General features: G+C 41.6%; 1 long non-coding RNA gene and 1 pseudogene across 1 annotated transcript; one reads left to right on the top strand and one right to left on the bottom strand.

Annotated features, from left to right (window-relative positions):
* Positions 1–24,990, bottom strand: part of LOC136700132 (uncharacterized) — a 48,261-nt pseudogene that overhangs the window by 3,379 nt on the left and 19,892 nt on the right.
* On the top strand, positions 14,262–15,710 carry LOC136699129 (uncharacterized). The gene is made up of 3 exons (XR_010803615.1): positions 14,262–14,289; positions 14,410–14,595; positions 15,195–15,710. It is a non-coding gene; the product is annotated as an uncharacterized lncRNA (long non-coding RNA).

Consider the following 24,990-nt stretch of genomic DNA (forward strand, 5'->3'; position numbering starts at 1 on the left):
TGCCCTTCCACAGTATCCACAGAAACAGCGTAGAGCCGTGCAGAGCCTGCGCACTCACACCAAACGTCCACATCACACACCACAAAGACATCCGCCCTCATCACCTGCACGACCACGTACACCTCAACAGACAGGGAGTAAGACTGTTCACAAAGGAGCTGAACACCACAGCCCTGGGACACAACAGCACCAGACTCCACACGACACGACGAGACACAGAGAGACCCCCTCCACCTCCGCCTCCACCTCCACGTTCAGCTGAAGATTCCAGAGCAGCAGATCAGCAAGAGACCTACGCATCAGTGACACGAAGAGCAGAGAACCCAGCCGCTTCAGAATTGAACCAGATAAGACCCCTGCTCAACATCCTCTGCTCCAGATTAATACACTGACTTTAATATAGACCTATAACACTGATCTGAACCTTAATTAACTACAGATCAACAATAACAAGACTCAGGAGTTCATTTACAGTCAGCTGTTGGAACATTCAAGGCTTAAATTCCAATGGATTTGGAAAAAAGACATCAGACAGAGAGTTCAATAAGAGCCTAAAGAAATCTATGGCGTATTGTGAAGAGGAAGATGTAATGCTCCAGACCCAACAACGCAGAGGAGCTGAAGACCACTATCAGAGCACCCTGGGCTCTCATATAACACCTGAGCAGTGCCACAGACCGATCCACTCCACGCCACGCCGCACTGCTGCAGTAATTCAGGCAAAAGGAGCCCCGACTAAGTACTGAGTGCTGTTCATCTTCATATTTCTCAGTCGGCCAGCGTTTCTAAAAACCCTTTGTTTGTGTTGGTCTTCAGTAATATTCTAATTTTCTGAGAAACTGAATGTGGGGTTTTCATTAGGTGTCAGTTATAATCATCAAATTAAAGAAATAAACACTTGAAATATATCAGTCTGTGTGTAATGAATGAGTGTAATGTACAAGTTTGACTTTTTGAATGGAATTACTGAAATAAATCCACTTTTTCATGATTTTCTAATTTAAGACCAGCTCCTGTACTTCCTCCTCAGGACTCTCCTTATTTTCATGAAGAACGTCTCCCAGATTTACAGTCTGAGATCACACACTCTCAGTGCCGTGGGCGTGGTTTAATACGTGGAGATGTAAACCCAGGACCGGGAGAGAATGGGACTGTGTTGAAGAAACAGGAAACGGTTTCATCCACAGAGACCACGTCAAACACAACTCACAACACCGTCCAAAGAAACAGTTCTGACCATGTGTCAAACAGACGAGGGAGAGCGGTTAGATCCAGATCTCATCAGTGCATTTACAGTCAGACCACAGCGCCCTCTGTCTGACCGCTACCAAACAGCACTGTACCTAAACACCATGAGAGACACGACTGAAGATCCTCCTGAATCAGAAACACTGCACCCATTAAAACCCAGAGACCACTGGAATCAGTCAGAAACTGAGAAATTAAAATTAAACACGGACAGCCGTTACATCAGACACACGCTCCACCATTTCTCCAACAGCTACACGCCACATTTAGAGAGAATCACCACGGCAACAAATGACATCAATAACATTCATGAAACACTGGCTAAAACACCCTCCAAGACCCAGACAAAACACACCACACCATCCACATCACACACAGGAGCCGGGGTCTGATAACGACTGCAAAACTTCAAAAAGAAAATGAAGAACATTATCCACAAGAACCACAGAGAACCAAAGAACCAGGACCTGAGAGAGAAATGACTCCAGTTCTTTAAAACACTACAACACACTCTCAACATCTAAAAAAGATACGTTTTTAAGAACAAAACTGGATCAAACTGAAGAAGCAGTCAATGACAGCTCTCTCTGGGGCTCCACAAAACATCTGACTCCAACGAGAGAATGCTCCCGATTCAAAGAGCCACAATGTGGAAATCTCACTTTAAAACCTTTAGAAGAAAATAGAGTCTAACTTTAACTCAGTCAGGAACGAGCTGGAGGAACTAATAAAGACCATTAAAGATTATCAGAGCCCCTTGGACTCATCAATTACAGCGAAAGAGATCCACGATCAAATCAAACCTCTCAGATTTAAAGAAGTCTGTGTCCAGACGGCATCAGTAATGAAACGTTCACTTTCACAGTCTCAGAACAATGGAAGCTCTGGTTAATCTTTTCAACCTGATTCTAACTCTGGAAGACTTCCTGAGATCTGAACCAAGGTCTGATTACCCCCCGTCGACAAAAAAGGAGACACATTTGACCCCAATAACTAGAGGCCTCTGTGTGTGCAGTGACCTGGGAAAAGTGTTCTGTGGCGTTATAAACGTCTCAATAATGACCTTCCTCATGAACCACAACGTCCTGAGCACATCTCAGATCGGCTTTTTACCCAAACACCACCCGTCAGACCGTATCTACTCTCCACTCTGAGGTGAAGTGTCTGCTCTACGCTGACGACCTGGTCCTCGTGTCCACCTCAGAGCAGGGTTTACAGCAGAGTCCGTCAGTGCTGCAGCAGTTCTGTCAGAGCTGGGCTCTCACAGTGAACCTCAGCAGAACCAGAGTCCTGATTTTCCAGAAGAAGTCCAGATCTCAGGAAACAGACACCACTTCACTTCTGGAGGACATTAAATCAGATCTAAATTTGGGAAAATAAACATTCCAATAAAAATCTGGCTAAAATTATTCAGTTCAATTATGAACCAATCCTGCTGCTGCACGGCTGTGAGACATGGACCAGAGCTATGTCTGGATTTATAAAACTGGGCTAGAAACCCCACTGAAAAAATACAATTACTATCTGATATAAACATGCTGGGAGTACACAGAAACACCTGTAAAAACACCTGTAATAACATGCTGGGAGTGCACAGAAACGCCTGTAATAACACCTGTAATAACATGATGGGAGTGCACAGAAACGCCTGTAATTACACCTGAAATAACACCTGTAATAACATGCTGGGAGTGCACAGAAACACCTGTAATAACACCTGTAATTACACCTGAAATAACACCTGTAATAACATGCTGGGAGTACACAGAAACGCCTGTAATTACACCTGTAATAACACCTGTAATAAAATGCTGGGAGTGCACAGAAACGCCTGTAATAACACCTGTAATAAAATGCTGAGAGTGCACAGAAACGCCTGTAATTACACATGAAATAACATGTGTAATAACATGCTGGGAGTGCACAGAAACACCTGTAATAACACCTGTAATAATGCCTATAATAAAATGCTGGGAGTGCACAGAAACGCCTGTAATTACACCTGAAATAACACCTGTAATAACATGCTGGGAGTGCACAGAAACGCCTGTAATTACACCTGAAATAACACCTGTAATAACATGCTGGGAGTGCACAGAATCACCTGTAATAACACCTGTAATAATGCCTGTAATAACATGCTGGGAGTGCACAGAAACGCCTGTAATTACACCTGAAATAACACCTGTAATAACATGCTGGGAGTGCACAGAATCACCTGTAATAACACCTGTAATAATGCCTGTAATAAAATGCTGGGAGTGCACAGAAACGCCTGTAATTACACCTGAAATAACACCTGTAATAACATGCTGGGAGTGCACAGAAACACCTGTAATAACACCTGTAATAATGCCTGTAATAAAATGCTGGGAGTGCACAGAAACGCCTGTAATTACACATGAAATAACACCTGTAATAACATGCTGGGAGTGCACAGAAACACCTGTAATAACACCTGTAATAACACCTGTAATAATGCCTATAATAAAATGCTGGGAGTGCACAGAAACGCCTGTAATTACACCTGAAATAACACCTGTAATAACATGCTGGGTGTGCACAGAAACACCTGTAATAATGCCTGTAATAAAATGCTGGGAGTGCACAGAAACACCTGTAATAACACCTGTAATAATGCCTGTAATAAAATGCTGGGAGTGCACAGGAACGCCTGTAATTACACCTGAAATAACACCTGTAATAACATGCTGGGAGTGCACAGAAACGCCTGAAATAATGCCTGTAATAACATGCTGGGAGTGCACAGAAACACCTGTAATAACACCTGTAATAACGCCTGTAATAACGCCTGTAGAGCAGAACTTGGCCTTTACCCACTGCACATCGACATTCAGAAAAGATCTGTAAAATACTAACGCTCCCTCAATCAGGCCGCTCCACAATCAATAAAACACAGAGCTCTTCTGACCAATCACCTCTCATCAGAACCACACCCACTCTGCCTCCTCAGCCCCCCCCCCCCCCCCCCCCCGTCCACAAACATCATCAAACTCAGACAAATCTCTGAGCCTTAAACACAATGAATGAAATGAAGAAATGAAATTAAAGTGTCACCAATCCCTAAATCTCTGGATTGGATTTGCTCACTGTCTCCACCTGAACCTAGTGGTGGAGAGGAGAATCCTCACTAAACACAGAGTCAGTGAACACAGGCTGGAGGTGGAGAGAGGGAGACACCACAGAAGCTGGAGCCCAGAGCGAAGAGGAGCTGCCCTCACTGCAGTCTGTGAAGAGCACTTCCTCCTGCACTGCCCCAAATACACAGCCCTCACACAAACATTCTGTCAACAATCTGAAGATAAACCCTGCGTTCCCTCGTCTCTCAGACTCTGACAAACTCCGTGTTGTTCTCGGGGAAGAGGCTGAGACGGAGACACTAGCGTCGAAACACGTCTCGGCTCCACATCGTCTCAGGGAGCATCTTTAGAACAGAACTCTCTCTCTTTTCTCTCGTTTATTCTCTTACTTTAATGATTTATTAAGACCATTATCTGTGAGGAATACTAGCCTTTATCTTATATTTATATTTGAATGTGTACGCAGGTGTGTGTGTGTGTGTGTGTGTGTGTGTGGTACACGTGTATATGTTTATATTCATGTATAATTCAAATTTCTCTGTGTGTAATCTCTCTAAAAGTATCTAAATGTTAATATTTTTGTTTTTGTTGTTGTTTGTATTTTTTTTATAGTATTCTTTTCATGCCAATAAAGGTAAACTGAAACTGAGAGAGAGAGAGAATGAGAGAGAGAGATAGAGAGAGAGAGAGAGAGAGAGAGAGAGAGAGAGAGAGAGAGACAGAGAGAGAGACAGAGAGAGAGAGAGAGAGAGAGAAAGACAGAGAGAGAGACTAATGCATGTTGTGGGGGTTGTCTCTTAAAAACTGAAACCTACAGGATCAGCCATAACATTAAGAACGCCTCCTTGTTTCTCCACTCACTGTCCATTCTCTCAGATCCACTGACCACACAGGAGCACTTTGTAGTTCTACAGTCACAGCTGTAGTTCTCCTGTGGCTCTGCATACTTTGTTGAGTCCCTGTCCCCCTGTTCTTCCCACAGAGCAGGTGTGGTGTGTGTGGGGGTCACTCTCAGTGCTGTAGTGACAGTGACATGGTGGTGTGTTAATGGTTGTTGTGCTGGTGAGAGTCGATCAGACACAGTGCTGCGTGATGTGTTTAAACCCCTCAGTTTCACTGCTGAGTCCCTGAATGAGGATCATCCCCCACATTAAAATATCCACTACCCAAATAACACCAGCGCTATGTCGGTGTGGACCACTGAAGAACAGGGGGCGGAGCAACAACTGAACTAATGATAACTGTAGAAGAACAAAGAGCACGTGACCTACACACAGAGAGCACAGGGAGTGTAGAGACAAGGCAGTGGTAGTAATGTTATGGCTGAGTGGTGTACAGACACAGTTATTACAATATGAATTAATTATACAGTGATATAATAAGCTGATTGTCTCTGATACAATTATATTCTGTTATATTCTATTAAATTATACTCATCCCTAAATAAGCCTTTGTTTTCTCTTCGATACAAAGGCCACCATTGGACTGAAGACCTGTGGAAGATCGACTCAGCCCCAGTTCACTGCTCAGCCCCGACTCAGCTGTGGAAGAAGCTGGACCTTCTTTAACTGTTGTAAAGGTGGTGAGTATAATATCAAACAGCTCTCAGTAGACACCTCTCAGTCTCAGAACTAAACAGATCAACTGCACCGTAGACATTAGTTGTGGAGCATTTCCACTGCGTGGTCCCTATGTAACACTCAAGTTACTTAAAGGATTTCACTTTACTAAAATAAATGTAAAATACTTCATTTTTGGTTTGGTTTGGTTTGGGCCAGAAGGTTCGACTTAAAGCTTAAAGTTTTTGTACATGCCTGGCTTGTGTATTTAGACAAAACAAACAATAAATAAAATAAAATATTTTTTAAATAAAAGTTCTCTTTTTGGTACCAATAGTTCTATTCAATCACAATCCTTTTTCACAATCACAGTTATCACTACTTTCTACTTGTTTGGGTGCACCCTTCTAATTTACAATAGGCTTCAGTTCACAATAAAACCACTTCAACTTCAAAATAAATCTCAAAATGCATTGATCTCACCAACTGTTGCAACAAAACCTCACTTTGGAGGGATGGATCCAACCTGTCCATACCAAGTCCACTTCCTGCTGTGTGGAATGTGTAGGGTCTACCACACTGTGCAGGGCAGCACGGGAAAAGGTTAACCGGCTCGTCTGTGGGGTTGGCTCACCATCACATCATGGAGTGATCCAAATCGCATCAAGCGACAATTAAAATAAAACCAAGGAAAAATAAACCTGACCTGTCAACGACAGCGTCATAAATCACAATGAGTTTTCAATTAATCACAACTCACAACTTGTTAGCACTTTCTGTAACATTAACCATGTTTACAATTGAATGAAGAGTCGTTTAATGGTACTCTTAAGAGTTTAAACATTCACCATTTCACTCACATTCTTAATAAAGCTTACGATATAAACAATTTCTTTAATCGCCCTTAGGAACATTTTACTCGCACAAAACTCATAAAACTGCAAATTAACCATAGACAGAGAAAACAGTTTGCTCACCAATCTCACGAAAGGACAGCGCAGCAGCACAAAAATGGCGCCGCCTCTAATCTAACTCTCTCTTTTCAGCAAATATCTGTTTCCTTTGTTCAATAAACCCGCTCAACACTGAAACTACAGCCGGAAGAGAGAGAGCAAGGCCCGCACTTGGAGGTAAAAGCAGTGGGCGGGACAATGCGCCGTTTGGCAGCAACCCATTGGTTAAGATTGCTCCTTTAATCTATGATCACACCCTGGACATTTTATGACTAAGTACAGTAAATATCCTACAGATTGCTCCTTTAATCTATGACCACACCCTGGACATTTTATGACTAAGTACAGTAAATATCCTACAGACTGCTCCTTTAAGACTTGATGTAGATCTGATTTTATACGAAGGGTAAACAGCTGTGGAGTTTAAACTGAATGTAACTACATTTGATCAAATAGATGTCTCAGTAAAACAGAATGAATCTGAAGTTACATCAACTACACGACTCTGTTAGAAAACAGTTCAGATCACATTTAACTGAACCAGGGAACTGTATTTAATCTGTGAGCGATATCCAGCCTCTGACCTAAAACACTAGGCTAATGTTCTGGGGCCGTCCACTTGACATTGAACTGACAGCGGCCCGTTCCCTAAAATGACTTTAATGTTCCTGAGGGACACTGTTCACAGTTCAACAGAGATGTGTTTGGACCTCATTTCTTAGCAGTCATTGGTCTGTTCTGGACCAGAGAACTAACTAAATCTGACCTTACGTTATTCCCATGTTTCCATTTCTCCCACAGAGCAGTTTGAGAGAGAGCCACTGCAGGACTTTCCCTGTTCCACTGGTTACTGAGGGTCTGGAGAGAAATCTCCCGCTAAAATCACAGGAAATATGGAGACGGACAAGTCCTTCACCGGTGCAGACCCCGCTGAGTGAGAAACCCCGTCCAATTCTGAGTTCCTCTGGAAGGAAATGAACCCTGGCCGTGTTTAAGGACCACTTCAGCTTCAAGAGCAAGAAAGGCCCCATCTTTATAGCGCAGTGTGAGCTGTGTTTACCGAGAGAGAAACAGCAGCTTCTAAAAACCCCACATCAAACCTGCGCCTGTAGAGTCTGTACAGAGAGGTTCACTCTTATACCGCCCCCTGTCCGCCGGCGGGTAATAAACCACTCAGTGTTATATCCGTCAGTGTATCTCAGGTGTTACAGCTCCAACATCGACAGAGACCACATTAAAGAGTAAACTCTGCCTTTTATATAGAACTCCACTCGATAAATCAGTGTTTCTGCTCCAAATACACCTTTCCAGGAGAGTAATGTAAATGTATTAGTGACAGTGCAGATATTCAGAGTTTTCACTGCTCCATATTTGAGTCAATGTTTACATCATACACCACTGGAACGGACAGACTCTCAGGATCACGAGGATATAAGTCATTATAGTCTACAATGTAGGACTACGGAATTAACCCCGAAACAATACAGTTATCACACACTTCAGATCTTTTTCACAAAAACAAACCCGCGGCGTCTCGAAGCCTCACACAAACAAAGAGAAACACAGACTCTCCTCAGTGTGTCTCCTTCAAAACCAGACCGATCTGAGTCTCTCCGTCAAACCGTTCGGGAGTAATCCTCATGTTGGTGTCAGGAGGACTGACCGAAACAAACAGTCCCCAATAAATAGCACACAACTCCAAATAAGAATTAAAATATGACCCCGTGGAGCTCACACAGCGTCATGGAGCTTAGGCTCTCGGCTTTCAACGACACGTCAATCAAGTCTGTAGACCAATCAGGAGCAGAGTTATGGCGATGGAGGCGGGACAAACACAGACCCCTGCTTCAGAGAAACGCTTATGTTTTCAGCTCCTAACGGACCCAGACCCCGCGAGAGAGACTCAAACGGTTTTATTCGGCGGCCACCAGCTCCACAAACAATAATCAAGTCAATAAACATGTTTCAAAGCTTAGATTTCTTTCACTAGCTGCCTTTCCCCCACTGAGGACATTTAAACACTCTACAGCCAATCAGAGTGAAGGTCCCGCCTCCCGACACCTCAGTCATTTAAAGGGACAGTGCAGTGGGTGAGAGACAAGTGTCAACTTCAGACTTAAAGTAAATCAGAGTAAAACACACCATAACTAAGGGTTTCACTGTTTGGTGAGGGGTAAAGGCCACTTGGAGAGAGACACTATGTTGGCATTAGGTCTAGACAAGATATATACACTGTATTTCTGCAGTAAGAAATAACGGAGAGGCCACCTGCCCACGGTCTACTCCAGCTTCAATAACTTCAAATCAGTAGGAGGTATCAACTCCACATTTTACCTGATGAAAGTAGACCCCTGGAGACACAAGTTTAAAGAGGAAAAAGTCTTGGGACTGTTGTAAATTGTGATTTCCTTTATATGAATTGTACCATTTCTCCTGGCGTTTGGACTGGTTTGGAGGGTCACACTCTCCCTAAACTCACCTCATCTGATGAGCTCAGTCTGTGAGACAAACATGGTTCATCTCACCACAGTGCACCAGGAGCTCAGAGGATGTTTATGGCCTGGTTGTTTAGGGCTTGTTTTACGACAGCGCCCCATGATGTGTTAGGACAGTTCTTCCTGTTTTCAGGTCCTGTTTCTGTTCTAGTAGATAATGATCAGTCCATGTGTGAGGTGCAGAATGGGGAATAAAGATGTGTGTCTCTCACAGACCCTCAGATCAGTCTGAGACCAGACCATATTCCAGATCAGACTTCATTCTGGAACTAGAGCGCTCAGTAAACAGCATTAAATCCAGACTGGTCTCCTCTCTTCATTTAGAAACCGTCAGAAGACAAGTTTACAACAGACTCATGAACTCTTCAGTTTACAGTCACTAACATTTACATTATTTTAAAAATCAGAACAACGCCGACATGTTTCTGTGGTTTTCATCAGATTCTGAGCACATTCAGATACACTTCAAGACTCTAAATGGTGTCTGTTACAGATTTGAAGGGTGTTCTGTGAAATTAAATGATGATAAAGCCTCTAGTTTATTCACTGCCTGAGCAGGAACCCTCCAGATTTGGGAATGGAATTTCAGGGACGGAAAATGGAAATAAGCCCTGGACTGTTAAGTGCACCGTTGCCTTGGTAACTAAAGATTATGGAGCTGAACCAATGACATAAGAGTTTGAATCTGAATTTTGAATATTTGAGTTATATTTGTCTGAATATTTTATATCTGAATTATTTTTGATAAATATTTGATAAAAGTGAAATTCTGAGGTGGTGAAATGTTCAGATTTGAAAAATTCACATTAAAAATATTCAGAGAAAAATACGAATCTAGGTCAGAGGTGAATCAGTGGATTTCTCAGGAAAAGTGAACTTCCACAGAGAGATCGATCAGTGTTTAACTGAATAAAAACTGACTGAACCTCTGACCAATTCACACAGCGTCTCTGTTTAACTTCACACCAGAAACAGAACAAATCTCCGGATGATAAAGACACGAGTGCGTGGGTGTTTTTCACTGATTTTAGACGAGGGGCTGGACCTCCATTACACACAGCACTGTTTTATAATCAGACCTTTATGAAAATGTGAGTGTTTCTACAGAAATGACTGCTGTGTCCATATCCTGGTAAATAAAGGTGTGTGTGTTCAGTAACGTTAAATATATCACTGTTTAATAAACTGTATTAATGATCTGACCGTTTTCGCGTGCAGACGTCGTTTCTGTACAGTGTCTCTCTTAAAAACACGCTAAAGTTTGGGGAAACGCTCTGTTGATGGCAGGAGCTTTAAAGAGAAGATTTTAATGGTGATGTGTCGTTAAACACAGGGACCTTTACATTTAATGAATCAGAATAATACAATCTTAATGAAGGAACAGGGCGTTTATGAGGAAATGTTTAAATATCTATAAAGGTCTGACTGATTAAACAGTGTCTGTGATGGAGAGTCAGTCCTCGTTAAAACACTGATCAGACCACTCTCTCTCTCTGGTGTTGGGACTTAGTTTGGAGTTCTCTCCTGTTTCTCTGTAAAGTTAAACAGAAAAGCTGTGGGGAACCCGTCAGAAAGGCAGTAAATCTGTGGGTTACGGACAGAGGAGGCTTTCCATCAGAAAATGAAAGACGTGTGTGTCACAGAAACACCTCCACACATTAATAAGAGATTACCATTAAAATCTCAACCGCTTTCAACACATTTCTGTCTGAACGTGCAGTAAAACACTGTAAAGTTGAGCAGAGCTCGGCTCAGTGCAGTGTGAACGGTGTTAGAGCCGTAGTCATGGAAACGAAGCGACGAGGCCGTGTTCTATTTCTACTCTCAGACCCCTTCACCACTTAAACACTGCGCCCTTTTGGCTGATGGTTACACTGTCATTAAAGTGCTCACTTCAGAGAAGGACTGAGGTCTCAGGGCAGGATTTGGGACGGTGTGAGACTGCTCTGTGATTGGTGGCCTTGAGAAGAGGGTGCTGTGATTGGTTAATGCTATGATCGATCTCTCTGCCGAAGTTTACTTTTTCCTGGGAAGCCCGCTGTTTGACCTCTGACCTAGATTCGTATTGTTTAAATCAGATTTTTTTCTCTGAGTTTTTTTAAATCTGAATATTTTTTATGTAAATTCTTTTAATCTGAATATTTCACCACCTCAAAATTTCAAGTTTATGAAACGCCATACAAAAATAATATATTCAGACAAATATAATTAAAATATTGAGAATTCAGATTCAAATACTTATCTCATTGATTCAGCTCCATAAATAAATAAGTTTTCCTCTTTTAGTAAGAGTGTGAAATGAGCCAAAAGTACATTAGTGTGTGATGGACACAGCTGTGTGACTGTTAAAGTGGTAGTTCTACATCTGCTGAGTCAGTGTATGACCCACAGTAGAGCACACTCAGCAGTCTTCCAGTTCACAGGAGCAGACTGGAGGAAGACTGTGAACTGGAAGAAAGCTGAACACTGTCTACTGGGTCATACACTGACTAGGCATCAGTACCTCATCCCCACTTCAGAACAACAGAAATATCCCTTTAATAGGAACATGATGTTGAACAGAGCACAGTCATAACTTTAACTATTTTAATCATGTTCATATCTTCAGGCCTCGCCACGAGCACTTTATTATATTTGTAAAAGTATTCCATTCATTAAAAACAACTGATCTGAAATTTATATCCCCCTTGTCCTTTTTACGCTACACAGGAGACCGATGATCCGACAAAGGAGCTACTGTCTCTGACTTTACATCTACAAGGTGGACCAACGTGGAAGGAGTGTCTCACAGAGTGGACAGAGAGTGGACACAGGGTTTAAAAACTCCAGCAGCACTGCTGTGTCTGATCCACTCTACACCAGCACAACACACACTAACACACCACCACCACGTCAGTGTCACTGCAGCGCTGAGAATGATCCACCACCACATCACACCTGCTCTGTGGGGGTCCTGACCTTTGAGGAACAGGGGGAAAGGGGATAACAAAGTATGCAGAGCAACATTTAGCACACGCTCTTATCCAGAGCGACTTACAAAAGTGCTCTGTGTTCAGTCAGAGTCTGTGTTCTAGTGAGAACCAATAGGTTAGAGTCTAAAATCCCCTTGAGCTCAGACGCTGTCAGAAGAGGAGCCAGTGCTGATATTAGAAAGAAAACTAGAGAATTAAACACCACATTAATTTAATACCAAACAACACCTAGTCAGTGTTTATACGGATGTGTTTACATCTAAAAAGAAGATAGAGTTAAGTACAGAATAAGGGCAAATACAGTTTATTTCTACAATAATTAGTGCTCACTCAACAGATGGAACAGATCAATCCCAGTCTGTAATTCTAGAGCTACATAGTGCTCCTCTGTGGTGAATGGAGCTGATCAAAGGGGGGTTTAGTTCCACTGTTACGGAGGGGGTCATCAGAATCTGATATGAATCTTTGTTTTGTTTTAATTCATTTGTTGTTTGTTTGATTGTAAACATCAGCTTGTGTCTGTTTCAGTTTCACCAACAGAAATGGTCCAAAGATAAACTCCTGTTTCATTAAAATGGAGTAAACGTTAGTGATAGAAGGTCATTTTTATGGCCTTTTCACAAACAACACAGAGTCTTTCTGTCTTCTTTCTGTCTGTAGCTAGCTGCATACTAACCCTGCAGCTGGCAGCGGTTAATATAAACACATACATTCATTCACACACAAACAGACACTCACACCCACCCACCCACTCATTCACACACACACACATTTACTCACACACCAGGACAGTTATTAGAGAAGCCCATTCACATAAGCTCCATGTGTTTGGACTGTGGGAGGAGTCCCCGGAGTAAACCTACACAGACAGGGGAGAGAAAACACAGAGGCTCCACCCAGAGGATAGCCATCTCCTGCTAGTGGCATGCTAACTCTGATACTAGCAGATGATATCAACTGAGGGAACTCGTCTATAATTCTGACAGAGGGAACACTTCTCCAGTTAGTGGCATGCTAAAGCTTTTACTAATGACTGTAAATACGGATGTGTGAGAGAGAGAGACAGAGAGTCATAGGCAGAGGAGAGAGAGAATGAGTGAAAGAGAGGAGAGAAAAAAGAAATAGAGAAGAAGAGAGAGTTGGGCAGTGAGAAAGAGTGACAGAGAGTGTGAGAGACTTACATTTTCTCAGACTGGGTTTGATCCACTTCTGCCCTGAATTCTCCATCCTGAAACAAACACACACACACACAGAGGACAGAGTGTGATGATACAGAAGTAATAAATAATAAACAGATTTGTGTCCTGTGATGGACTGGTGTCCTGATGAGTTTGTGCTGGTCTTTGTCCAGACGGAGGAAGAAGGTCGTTCTAATGTCCCCTTTATTCCCAAAGAGCTTTTAGAGGAGACGCTGGAACGGTTCAGAAAAGTAGAGGGACACATTAAAATGATCCTCCTGGGTGTGGAGTGAAGATACAGAGACTGCACGTGTCCTGTGTGTCCACTAAGTCCAGCTCTGAGTGTGTGTCTCCGGACCCTCAGGGATGTGAAGGTGAGGGGGTGTCACTTCTCTAGCTAACAACGCTCAGGCTATAGAAGTGAGTGTGAATCAGAGAGAGTGTGAGAGAGAGAGCATTAGTGTGTGTGTGTGTGTGTTAGAGTGAGAGAATGAATCACAGAGTGTGTGTGTGTGTGTGTGTGTGTGTGTTTCATGCCTTGCCCTGCCTCCTGTTTTCCTGTTCTGTTTTTGTTTTCCTTTGTCTATCATCTGCTCTTTCAGCACATGATTTTCTGTTTGTTTTGGTCCTTGTCTCTGCCTCAGCTCCACCCTCTTGTCATTGTCTCCACCTGTGTCTCCTCTGTGGTCCTGCCCCTCAGGTGTTCCTTGTTTCATTAACCTCTTGTCTGGTCTTGTGTGTAGATGTTGGTTTCTGTTTGTGTCTTACTCATGTCTACACCAGGTCTGTTGAGTCCCATGTTTCATCTCCTATTAGTCCCTTCTGTCAGTCATCTGTCTTGTCTTCATTCCAGTCCAGTCTCAAGTCCATTGTGATCTGTTAATCTTTTGTCTTGTTTTCCAGGCTCCTCTCCTTCGGTCCCCCAGCTCCGGGGGGGTCTAGGTGTACGCGCCCCGGGCGCTCATTGCTAACAGTTGTGCGCTCATTGCTAACAGTTAAATTACTGGGACCAGCAAGAAAACATTTATTCACAGCTGAAGTGCCCTTGAGCAAGGCCCCTAAACCCCAAACTGCTCCCCAGGCACAGAGGTGTGTGTGTGTCTCCCCAGATAGGTCAAATGCAGAGAAGCAATTTCCCTAAGGGACTCAAGGTGTTTCTTCTTCTAACAATGCTGTCAAAAGAAGAACTAGGCTCGGGCAAGTTTAATAACGAAAAAAAAAAAACATTATTTTTGCAAATGATTTTGTTTTATAATATGTTAAATGAATCAGATGAACAGTAATTTTGAATCAAATTATACAGAATATCTCTGTAATGTATATACCTCAATATATATTATTTTTACTTATAAAATCAACAAAACCTAATCAGGGTTTGAAACGTCTTTTACCTATGATACAGAAATATTTTGTTAATAACTGACAAAATTACTGAATCAATGCAGGTGTCCCATTTATTACAGAGTATGTTTAAGTTGACAAAAATTTAATTGTGCAGTGCCATTTCCTGATGGATGTTGCAGGGAACAGTTGTGTATGTTTTTATTTTATTGTATTTTAGGGTTAGTATTTAAACAATATTTTAAACTTAAAGCAGTGATCTGATGATTACTGAAAGAATAACCTACATGTTTTGACTCAGTACTGTTCATCATCCATCTGACACCTGGCATTTGTCTCTCAAGCAGAAGGCGGAACGGGTGCCATTTGTTAATGACGCAGAGGTCTGAAGGTTTAAGAAGTTTTGCTGAGCAAGGAAGTCAACAGATGAATCTGAAACTGTGTGCTAAACAAACTAAATGATCCTTAGTATAAACTTGTTAATTTATCAAAAAGGGAGAGGTTTGTGTAATCCACAATTTTAAGGAATAATTTTAAAGGAATAGTACATTGTTGGAGTGGATGCTGCGTCTGAGGAACTGATCGTGACACAAAAGGGCAGTAAAAACCATTACTATGTGGCATTAAGGGCAGTGAAACCTTTTACTGTATCACTCTAAAGCACAATGAAACCTATTAATGGACGGAGTTAAAAATGCATTCTGGGTAATTTTGGAAATGCTTCAGCTGGAGTGGAGAAATGAAAGAACTGACAAAACTAGCAAAAATGAGCAATGTGCCTTGATTAATGCAGCTGTTTCATACTCCCTGTGTGTGTAATGTGCCTGCACTGTGTGTAAGATTGTATCTGAGCTGTGTGTGAGTTGTGTGTGGCTCATTATCATTAAAAGGAACAGGTGCTAAAACTAGCCGTAATGAACAGGGCAGTTTAGAGAAGGTTTTGACCAAAGCAGGTCACAGATGTATCATTAAGACTAACAACTGTGTTCCCTTGTGGAAAAGGGAAAAATATGTCGACTTTAAACTGCCAATCCTTTACTTATCTGATGTTTACAGGGTTTTCAAAGTTTCTCTCGCTCTCTCTCTCTCTATACCTGAGTGTGTGTAGACTGCAGAGTGGATCAGAGAGCAGTTTCTCTCCAGACTCTCCTGGGTGATTGTAGGTCAGATCCAGTTCTTTCAGCTGGGAGGGGTTTGATTTCAGAGCTGAAGCCAGAAAAGAACAGCCTTCTTCTGCTATTAAACAACCAGATAATCTGAAGAAAGCATGGGAAATGGAAAGAAGAATTGAGGGACGATGCAAAATTAGCTACATATATATCATCTTACAACAGAAAAAATAAACATAACATTTTATGAAACATATTCCAACACTCTGATATTAAAAATGATGAACATGGCCATAATAACACCTTCATCAGAACTTACTCAGCATGTAAAATAATCAGATTCACAATTATGATGAGTTCTTTAGCAAGATACCATTTGTGTTTTGATATTAAAATTTATATCAGAGAAGCACTGAGTTTAACAGGTGAATATGTTCCTTTAAGGAATGAACCTTTACCTGAGAATCTCCAGTTTACAGTGTGAACTCTTCAGTCCTTCAGAGAGCTTCTCCACTCCTGAATCCCTCAGGTCATTGGTACTGAGGTCCAGTTCTCTCAGAGAGCAGGTCTCTGATTGTACAACTGAACCCAGACTTTTACAAGACTTTTCCCCCAAATCACACAAAGCCAGTCTGAAACCAGAGGAGATGTTTTACAGGATCATTCTGAGTGAACTAAGAGGATGTTCAGTCTGTTTAAGGTAGTGAATGATGGATGGAACAGCCAGCCTGGTGTAATCCCTGTGTATGACGTTAAAACTCCAGTGTTCAGAATCTGTGCAATTACCAAGGTATATATAAATAATCTTTCAGAACCACAGAATAACCCCTATATTATTCTGGACTCACTGGTCTTTATATTAGAATAAGCCTGGGACTCTATATGGTAAATTTAGACACCCTATGAAACTGAAATCAAACTTCTTTATTGTACTTTTGTTGAAAATAATTTTGCTATTTTTGTTCCTATTCATTCATTCATTCATTCATTCATTCATTATCTGTGACCGCTTATCCAATTCAGGGTCACGGTCCTATTCATTCAATGTAATATAATACAATGATTTTATGTAAATAAAAGAAAGCTCTTTTTGAGGAACTAAAATATTTGTCTTTAATGCAGATAAAAACAGAGTAGTCTTTAAACCATCACCATACAGTATGTTCACAGCTTATGTGAATGTATGTAAAATGTATGTAAAAAAGATCCTAGAAAGCTGACCTGAGGATCTCCAGTTTACAGTGTGAACTCTTCAGTGCATCACAGAGCTTCTCCACTCCTGAATCCTGCAGGCCATTGTGAGTGAGGTCCAGTTCTCTCAGGACACAATCTTGTGATTGTAGAGCTGACAGGAGATATTCACATGACTTCACTGAGAGATTACAGATGACTAATCTGAAAAATAAAATACAGAGAACATGTGTGAGAGACTGTCATAACCAAATCATACAGAGTGTTTAGTAGTTAAAATTTTAATTGATAAACAAATCTGATCTTTTGTTACATAAAACTACCTTACATAGAATTACAAACGCATCAGTGTGATCACCAAAACATTTTTGCAGGACAACTTTGCCCCTGCTTTATCATGAACCTACTAACCCCTTTGTTTTTATTGTTTCCCCTTTGTCTTGTTTTCTTTCTCCTGTGTCTCTCAAGCTTTGAGATGTCCTGTTCCTGCTGCTCTCCAGGTACAGGGATGCTGTTTTATCTCAAATTAACTCTGCACCTACTTTTACCTCCCACAAAATCACTGACACCTCCTCCTTCCTCAGACTCATACATCACTAATATTCTACATTCAGATTACTATAACCCCTTCATCTGTTATCAGTTCACTTTTACTTCTGTTCTGTTCTCTGTTGTGTCTCCGGTGTTGACCCGAGGAGGATGGGTTCCCCGTATGAGTCTTGGTTCCTTCCAAGGTTTCTTTCTCATTTGCTGAGGGAGATTTTCTTTGCCACTGTTGCCCCTGGCTTGCTCAAAGGAGCTATTCCTACAAATTTACTAAAGGAAATGTTACCAGAAGTAACAGCCTCAGAACTCATCCCTCAGCCTTGGCTATATACCACATTCATTTAAATTTGCAATGATTACCTCATTGATCCCTGCAAGCTGTCAAACTATAGACCTATTCCAAATCTTCCTTTAGAAGCATGATTCATTTCAGGGTCAGGTTGGCAACAGGGTGGACAAAGATATCCAGCATCTTTGGCCCAAGCAATTTCCTCTAGTTCCCCCTGGGGGTTTTCCCAGGCTAGCCCAGAGATATAATCCCTCCAAAACTCACTGGGTCTACATTGGGGCCTCCACACAGTTGGCCATACTTCTTATACCTCCAGTGGGAGACATCCAGGGGGAATCCTGATCAGATGCCCTAACCACATCAACGGGCTCCTCTCAACATGAAGGAGAAATGAGTGTACTCCATGGTCCATCTCACAATCTTTCTCATCACCTGAGACCCTGAGATACCTGAATTCCTTTAGTTCCTGGAGAGAACATGCCATATTTTCCCAAGAGACAACCTTGATTTCAGATTTGGAGGAGCATACTAACCGCTTCACACACAGCTGCAAATCACTTAAGTGCATGTAGTAGACCTACCTTATAAAGAGTAAGAAGGGCAGCATCATCTGCAAATAGCAAATACACATTGCCCCCCTATACTCCGGGAGCACCCCCACAGAATGTCTCGAGGAACATGGTCATATGTCATCTTCAGATCCACAAAACACATGTGGAGTGGAGTGGAGTGGAGTGATGTGGAGTGGAGTGGAGTGGAGTGGAGTGAAGTGGAGTGGAGTGGAGTAGCAATCTCCCATAACCCTCAGTTATCTTTGGACATAAACCACATTGTTTCTCCAGAATCTGAGGTTGAACTAATAGACGGACTCCTTTCCTGTTCCATGGCATGGACATTCTAAGGTAGAACGAGAAGTGTGTTTTGCCTTTTTATAAAAAAGGTGACCAACACCCCGGTTTGCCAATCCAGAGGCACTGTTCATGAAGTCAGTACAATATAACAAAGGTTTTTCAGCCATGACGGCCCCCAACATCCAGGGCCTTTGGTAATTCCAGGCTAATCTCGTCGACTCCAGGGGCCTTCTGTAGAGGTTTCTAACTACCTCAGTGACATCAGTCTGAGGTCTGACACACCGTCAGACTCTGACCCTACCTCCTGTATAAATAGACATGTTCCTCAAGATTAGGAGTTCCTCAAAGTTCTTGTTCCAATGTGCAGTGGCTCAAAGAAGATACTGAAAAATTACTTTGATAACTCCTAGGTTGAACTACTGCAATGCCCTGCTCTCATGATATTCCTGTAAGAGCCATAAACAGCTGCAGTAGGTCCAGAATTTTAAATTTGTATAATTCATCCATCTAGCACAGAGAGGAAGGGTTATACCATAACAACCACCTACAAACAACTTAGCAACCAATCAGCAGGAGTTAGAAGCAACCTGGCAACCAAGAGTGAAATATATTACACATCATTCTTTTATTTTTTACTTTCTTTTAGGGATACTCATTATTTCAGCTTTTTTAGACATATTGTGAGACATTATTTACAATAAGAGACACTGATATATTTCAGGGAGAGAAAAAAAGATTTGGTTGCAGTCAGTCATTTTATGGAGTTTATACATGAACATGTTCAGAAAAAAATATGTCTTTGCACTCAATAATAAATTCACATAGTACTGACCTGAGAGTCTCCAGTTTACAGTGTGAACTCTTCAGTCCTTCAGAGATCTTCTCCACTCCTACATCCCTCAGGTCATTTTTACTAAGGTCCAGTTCTCTCAGAGAGCAATTTTCTGATTCTAAAACATCCTTCAGTGTTACACAGGACTGATAGCCAAGTTTACACACAGGAATCCTGCAAAAGGAAATTAAATACAACATATCTTACCCCTCAGTAGAGAATGGGTTAATTATTATATACCAGAACAACATATTCCTGTAACACTGCTATAAACTCCATAATTCCATAAGATTAATTTTAACACTGACCTGAGTGTCTCCAGTTTACAGTGTGGACTCTTCAGTGCAGCAGAGATCTTCTCCACTCCTGAATCCTGCAGGTCATTGTTACTGAGGTCCAGTTCTCTCAGAGAGCAGTTTTCTGATTGTAGAGCTGCAGTTAAAGTAGTGATGGACTGTTCAGAGAGATTATAGCCAGCAAATCTACATCAGAGAGGAAACACAGTGATTAGAGCTGACACAGACAGTACAGAGTTACTAATCGAGGTTCAGTTTACTTTTAGGATCTCTCTCTCTCTCTTTCTCAGTATGACTCTACAGCTTCTTACACCTACTGTAAACCCACAGATGTGGGAGCATATACATTCAAACCGAAACAATAAATTTACTTTAGTTTTCTGTTTTAAAAAACATATTTATACAGTTTGATTTTCTACACTAGAAATGGAGAAGGAGGTGTTCTGAAATAACACTAATGGCATCACATTATGACTTTACCCACTGTTAATGAAGCTATACAAATGAGTAAAACAAATACAAGCTGCTGAAGGGCTTTGTATGTGAACAGCTGTGTACAATGTGAATCTTCATCAGTGAAGAATATAAAAACATGCTCTTCTTTAAATGTAGATTCTAGTTTTCTATTACGTAGAGAGAAAATCTCTTTCCCCACTGGATCTTACTTAATAATCAGAACAGAGCATAATCACCACCTGAACACTAAATATAAATATATAAATAAAATATCTATAATATAAAAAATATTATTTGAATACTCTTCATATCCACTGTAGTAAAAGTAAAGGGATGCAAAAATCTCCACACTGTGCAAACACAGCAGTTACAGTGGTGTGAAAAAGCCCCCTTCATAATTTCTTTTTTTTTTTTTTTTGGCATGTTTGTCACTCTTAATGTTTCATCAAACAGAGTTAAAGAGTCAAAGACAACACAAGTAATTACAAAATGTTGTTTTTAAATGAGAGTTTTTATTATTAAGGGAAGAAAAAAATCCAAACCTATTTGGCCCTGTGTGAAAGTGTTTGCCCCCCTCAGTTAAAATATAACTGCGGTTTATCACCTGAGTTCAATTTCTCTAGCCACACCCAGGTCTGATTACTGCCACACCTGTTCTCAATCAAGAAATCACTTAAATAGGACCTGCCTGACAAAGCCAAGTGAATCAAAAGATCCTCAAAACCTAGACGTCATGCCAAAATCTAAAGAAATCCAGGAACAAATGAGAACAAAAGTAATTAAGACCTATCAGTCTGGAAAAGGTTATTAAGCAATTTCTAAAATTTTGGGGCTCCAGCGAACCACAGAGCCATTATCCACAAACGGAGAAAACATGGAACAGTGGTGAACCTTCCCAGGAGCAGCCGACCGACCAAAATTACCACGAGCGCAGTGACGACTCGTCCAAGAGTCACAACAGACCACACTACAACATCCAAAAAGCTGCAGGCCTCACTTGCCTCAGTTAAGGTCAGCGTTTATGATTCCACAATAAGAAAGGGCAGAGTGCCACGACAAAAACCACTGCTGAGCAAAAAGAACATTGACGCTAGTCTCAATTTGACCAGAAAACATCTTGATGATCCCCAAGACTTTTGGGAAAATACTCTGTGGACTGACGAGACAAAACTGAATGATTTGAAAGGTGTGTGTCCCGTTACATCTGGTGTAAAAGTAACACCTCATTTCAGAAAAAGAATGTCATACCTACAGTAAAATGTGGTGGTGTTAGTGTGATGGTCTGGGACTGTTTTGCTGCTTCAGGACCTGAGACTTGCTGTGATAAATGGAACCATGAATTCCGCTGTCTACCAAAAAATCCTGAAGGAGGATGCGGCCATTTGTTCGTGACCTTAAGCTGAAACCAACTTGGGTTCTGCAGCAAGACAACAATCCAAAACACACCAGCAAGTCCACCTCTGAACGGCTGAAGAAAGACAAAGTGAAGACTGGAGGGGCCTAGTCAAAGTCCTGACCTGAATCCTATTGAGATGCTGTGGCATGACCTTAAAAAGGTGGTTCATGCTCTAAAACCCTCCAATGTGGCTGAATTACAACAATTCTGCAAAGACGAGTGGGTCAAAATTCCTCCACAGTGCTGTGAAAGACTCATTGCAAGAGTCAGGAGAGCGAGTCTGAGAGGTCCTGGGGATTTCTGGTAGGTTTCTGGAACATTGTTTAGAAAATAAAACCACAGAGAGGTTCATTATCATTCTGCAGTGTTGCTGTTGGTGTCCAGATTCAGAGGCAAACTGGACAATGGACTGAACTGTTATAATGGATTGAACTGGAGTGACCTCTGACCTGCACAGAGAGCACAGTGGACACAGGTGAAGCAGGAGACATTAAAGCACCTGAGTGTTAGGTGCTCTCTTCATCTGCAGCTGTGCTCTCAGCAGTGTGTCTGAGGGAGGAAAGGTGAGGAGCTGAAAGGGAAGCGCTGTTCTCTCCAGAAGGGGAACGACTGATGTTCTTCCAAAAGCGAGAGGGAGGTTAGTGTACTATTCTTTCACTGGTCTGTGTCTCCATTAGTGAATGATGTGTAGGTGACACTCACGGAGCTGTTCTGCAGTTAGAGATCGCTGGGATGAGTCTCTGATAACCCTCTTCTGAAGTGCTGTATTTCTTCAGGTTCAGCTCCTTCCTCACTTTCTCTGAATGGAGACGGAAGTAGGCTATGACTGAGCACTCTGCAGGAGACAGCTGCTTTTTAGAGCGTCTGTCTGGAGTTAGAGAGAGACAGGGGAAGACACTGCTGCCATTAACTGACTAACTTTCTGAATAAACATCTCTCTCTGAAAAGAACCTGAAGGAGAACAGTGACAATGAGTTTCATCTATAAAAGTTTCAGAGAAGGGTTTATGAATCTGAACTGTGGCTCTGATGAACGTGGACTGCATTTTATCTGTGTAATAGTTCTCAGTGAAACTGGGCAGTGGTGACTATAAGAGACTGTGTATGTGTGTGTGTGTGTGTGTGTGTGTGATGATTCAGTGATTGCACTGATACAGTGGAGCACAGTGTCTCTGTGAGTCTGGGACTGTTTTACTCAGAGAAACAGAGGCTTGTTTCAAGACTAGATCAGACCCTTCACTAGAGACTGGACACAGGACACTGAAAGAGCACCATATTTTACACATATATCTGTTATTAATCACTACACACACATTTTTAGGACGTATAGAGCAGGAGGATGTTTATTACTGCTGTCTGATGTTGAAATATCTTCACTGTCATTTATCAAATGTGATGGTTTAATGGAAACACAGCATTATAAACAGAAACTGGATTTGATTCAGTGAAGAGACAGACAGGTAGAACACAGTTCTTCAAATGATTGAAAACATCTACAAACACACATTATTCCTGGTGTGGACAGTGGAAAGGTCAATATAATGTAGACAACAGTAAAAATTACCTTTTAAGGTCCAAGCTGTAACTGCAGCTAATGCCACGACAGAAAGTAAAACACAGATGAACACAATCTTCCAGGAATGAAAACCTCTTCCTGAAACAAACACAGAAATATAATCAACAACAACATTTACAACAATTAAAACAGTAGCCAGCTGTGGCCATAAGTAGGAAAAATGCACAGAGTTGGAATCAGATTGTAGTTTTGTTTCAGATAAATATCATTGTTTTAAGACTGTGTTGATGAACAGAATGTGTGTGTGTGTTGTTTGTGTGTAAAGTGTGGTTTATAAACATCACACATTATCACACATTTAAGAGCTAGAAAGGAGCGTATAAATTCCAGACATGTTAGAAATAGCCTTGTCTGAGAGTTCAGTCCAGTTCAGTCAGTCCAATCCATTAACTACAAGGGGGCAGCAGTGGTCTAATGGTTAGAGACCAGGCTTGGTACCGGAAGGTTGCTGGTTCGATCCCCAGGACCCACAGGAACATTCACGGCTGAGGGGCCCTTGAGCAAGGCACTGAACCCACAAACACTCCCTGGGCGCTGGGGGATGGCTGCTCTCTGCTCTGGGTGTGTGTTCACAGCCCCTAGTACACTAATGTGTGTGTGTGTGTGTGTGTGTGTGTGTTCACTGCCTCAGACGGGTTAAATGCGGGAGACACATTTAGTTGTACATTGTGGAATGCCAATTAATTGCACATCATCATTATAATTACACCCAGCTCTGATCTGATCCAGAACTCAAACACAGATTCAGGAATATAAAAATGAGAATAAAATGTTTCAGCAGCAAATGAAGGGAATTACTGACAGATCCTCACAGCTCCACAGTCTCTACAGGACCATCATTATCATCACACACACACACACACACATTATAATATTATAGAGTCATGTTTTTGGGGTGTTTATTGATTTCTCAGGAGAACTGCATCTAATCCCTCTACAAACATTCCTCATCATTCCTCATTTCCATCATATGTCTCCTTCAGCAAATAAATAAACACAAAATTGAGAATGAAAGATAAACTGTGATGTATTTACCTTTGACTTTGACACGAACAGATGTGTCCACATACCAGAAACGCCACTGAACAAAACACTGGTAAACTCCCTCATCAGACGCTCGCACTGAGGAGAGTTTCAGTGATGTGTTTCCATTCCTCAGCTCTTCTTTAAACAGAGCTGTTCTCCCTCTGTACGACTCCATCTGCCGTTCATTCCTGTCATAAAACTCTTCATACAGATGAACTAGTGTGTTAGACTGAGCCAGTTTCAGTCTGGACCACTTCACTGCCAGGCCCTCAGCATTGAATATGGGTTCGAGAGAACAGGGGAGAACCAGATCTTCACCGGCTTCAACAACAAGAACAGCATCTGCACCAACTACTGTAAAAGGCCCTGGAAAAATAAATCAATCAATCAACAAAAACAGAGTATTTCTCTAATTTAGCTCTTGTACTGCAATTCACATTAAACGTGGTGCAAAACATTATTAATGAACATTTTCTTATTGTATCTTCTGTTGCTTAACACATTTGTCTAGACCAGGGGTCACCAATCTTATCCAACTAGGGCTGGTGTGGCTGCAGGTTTCCAGGGTGTGCTCCT

Source organism: Hoplias malabaricus, chromosome 6, assembly GCF_029633855.1.
Source record: "Hoplias malabaricus isolate fHopMal1 chromosome 6, fHopMal1.hap1, whole genome shotgun sequence".
In the NCBI taxonomy this organism is placed as follows: Eukaryota; Metazoa; Chordata; class Actinopteri; order Characiformes; family Erythrinidae; genus Hoplias; species Hoplias malabaricus.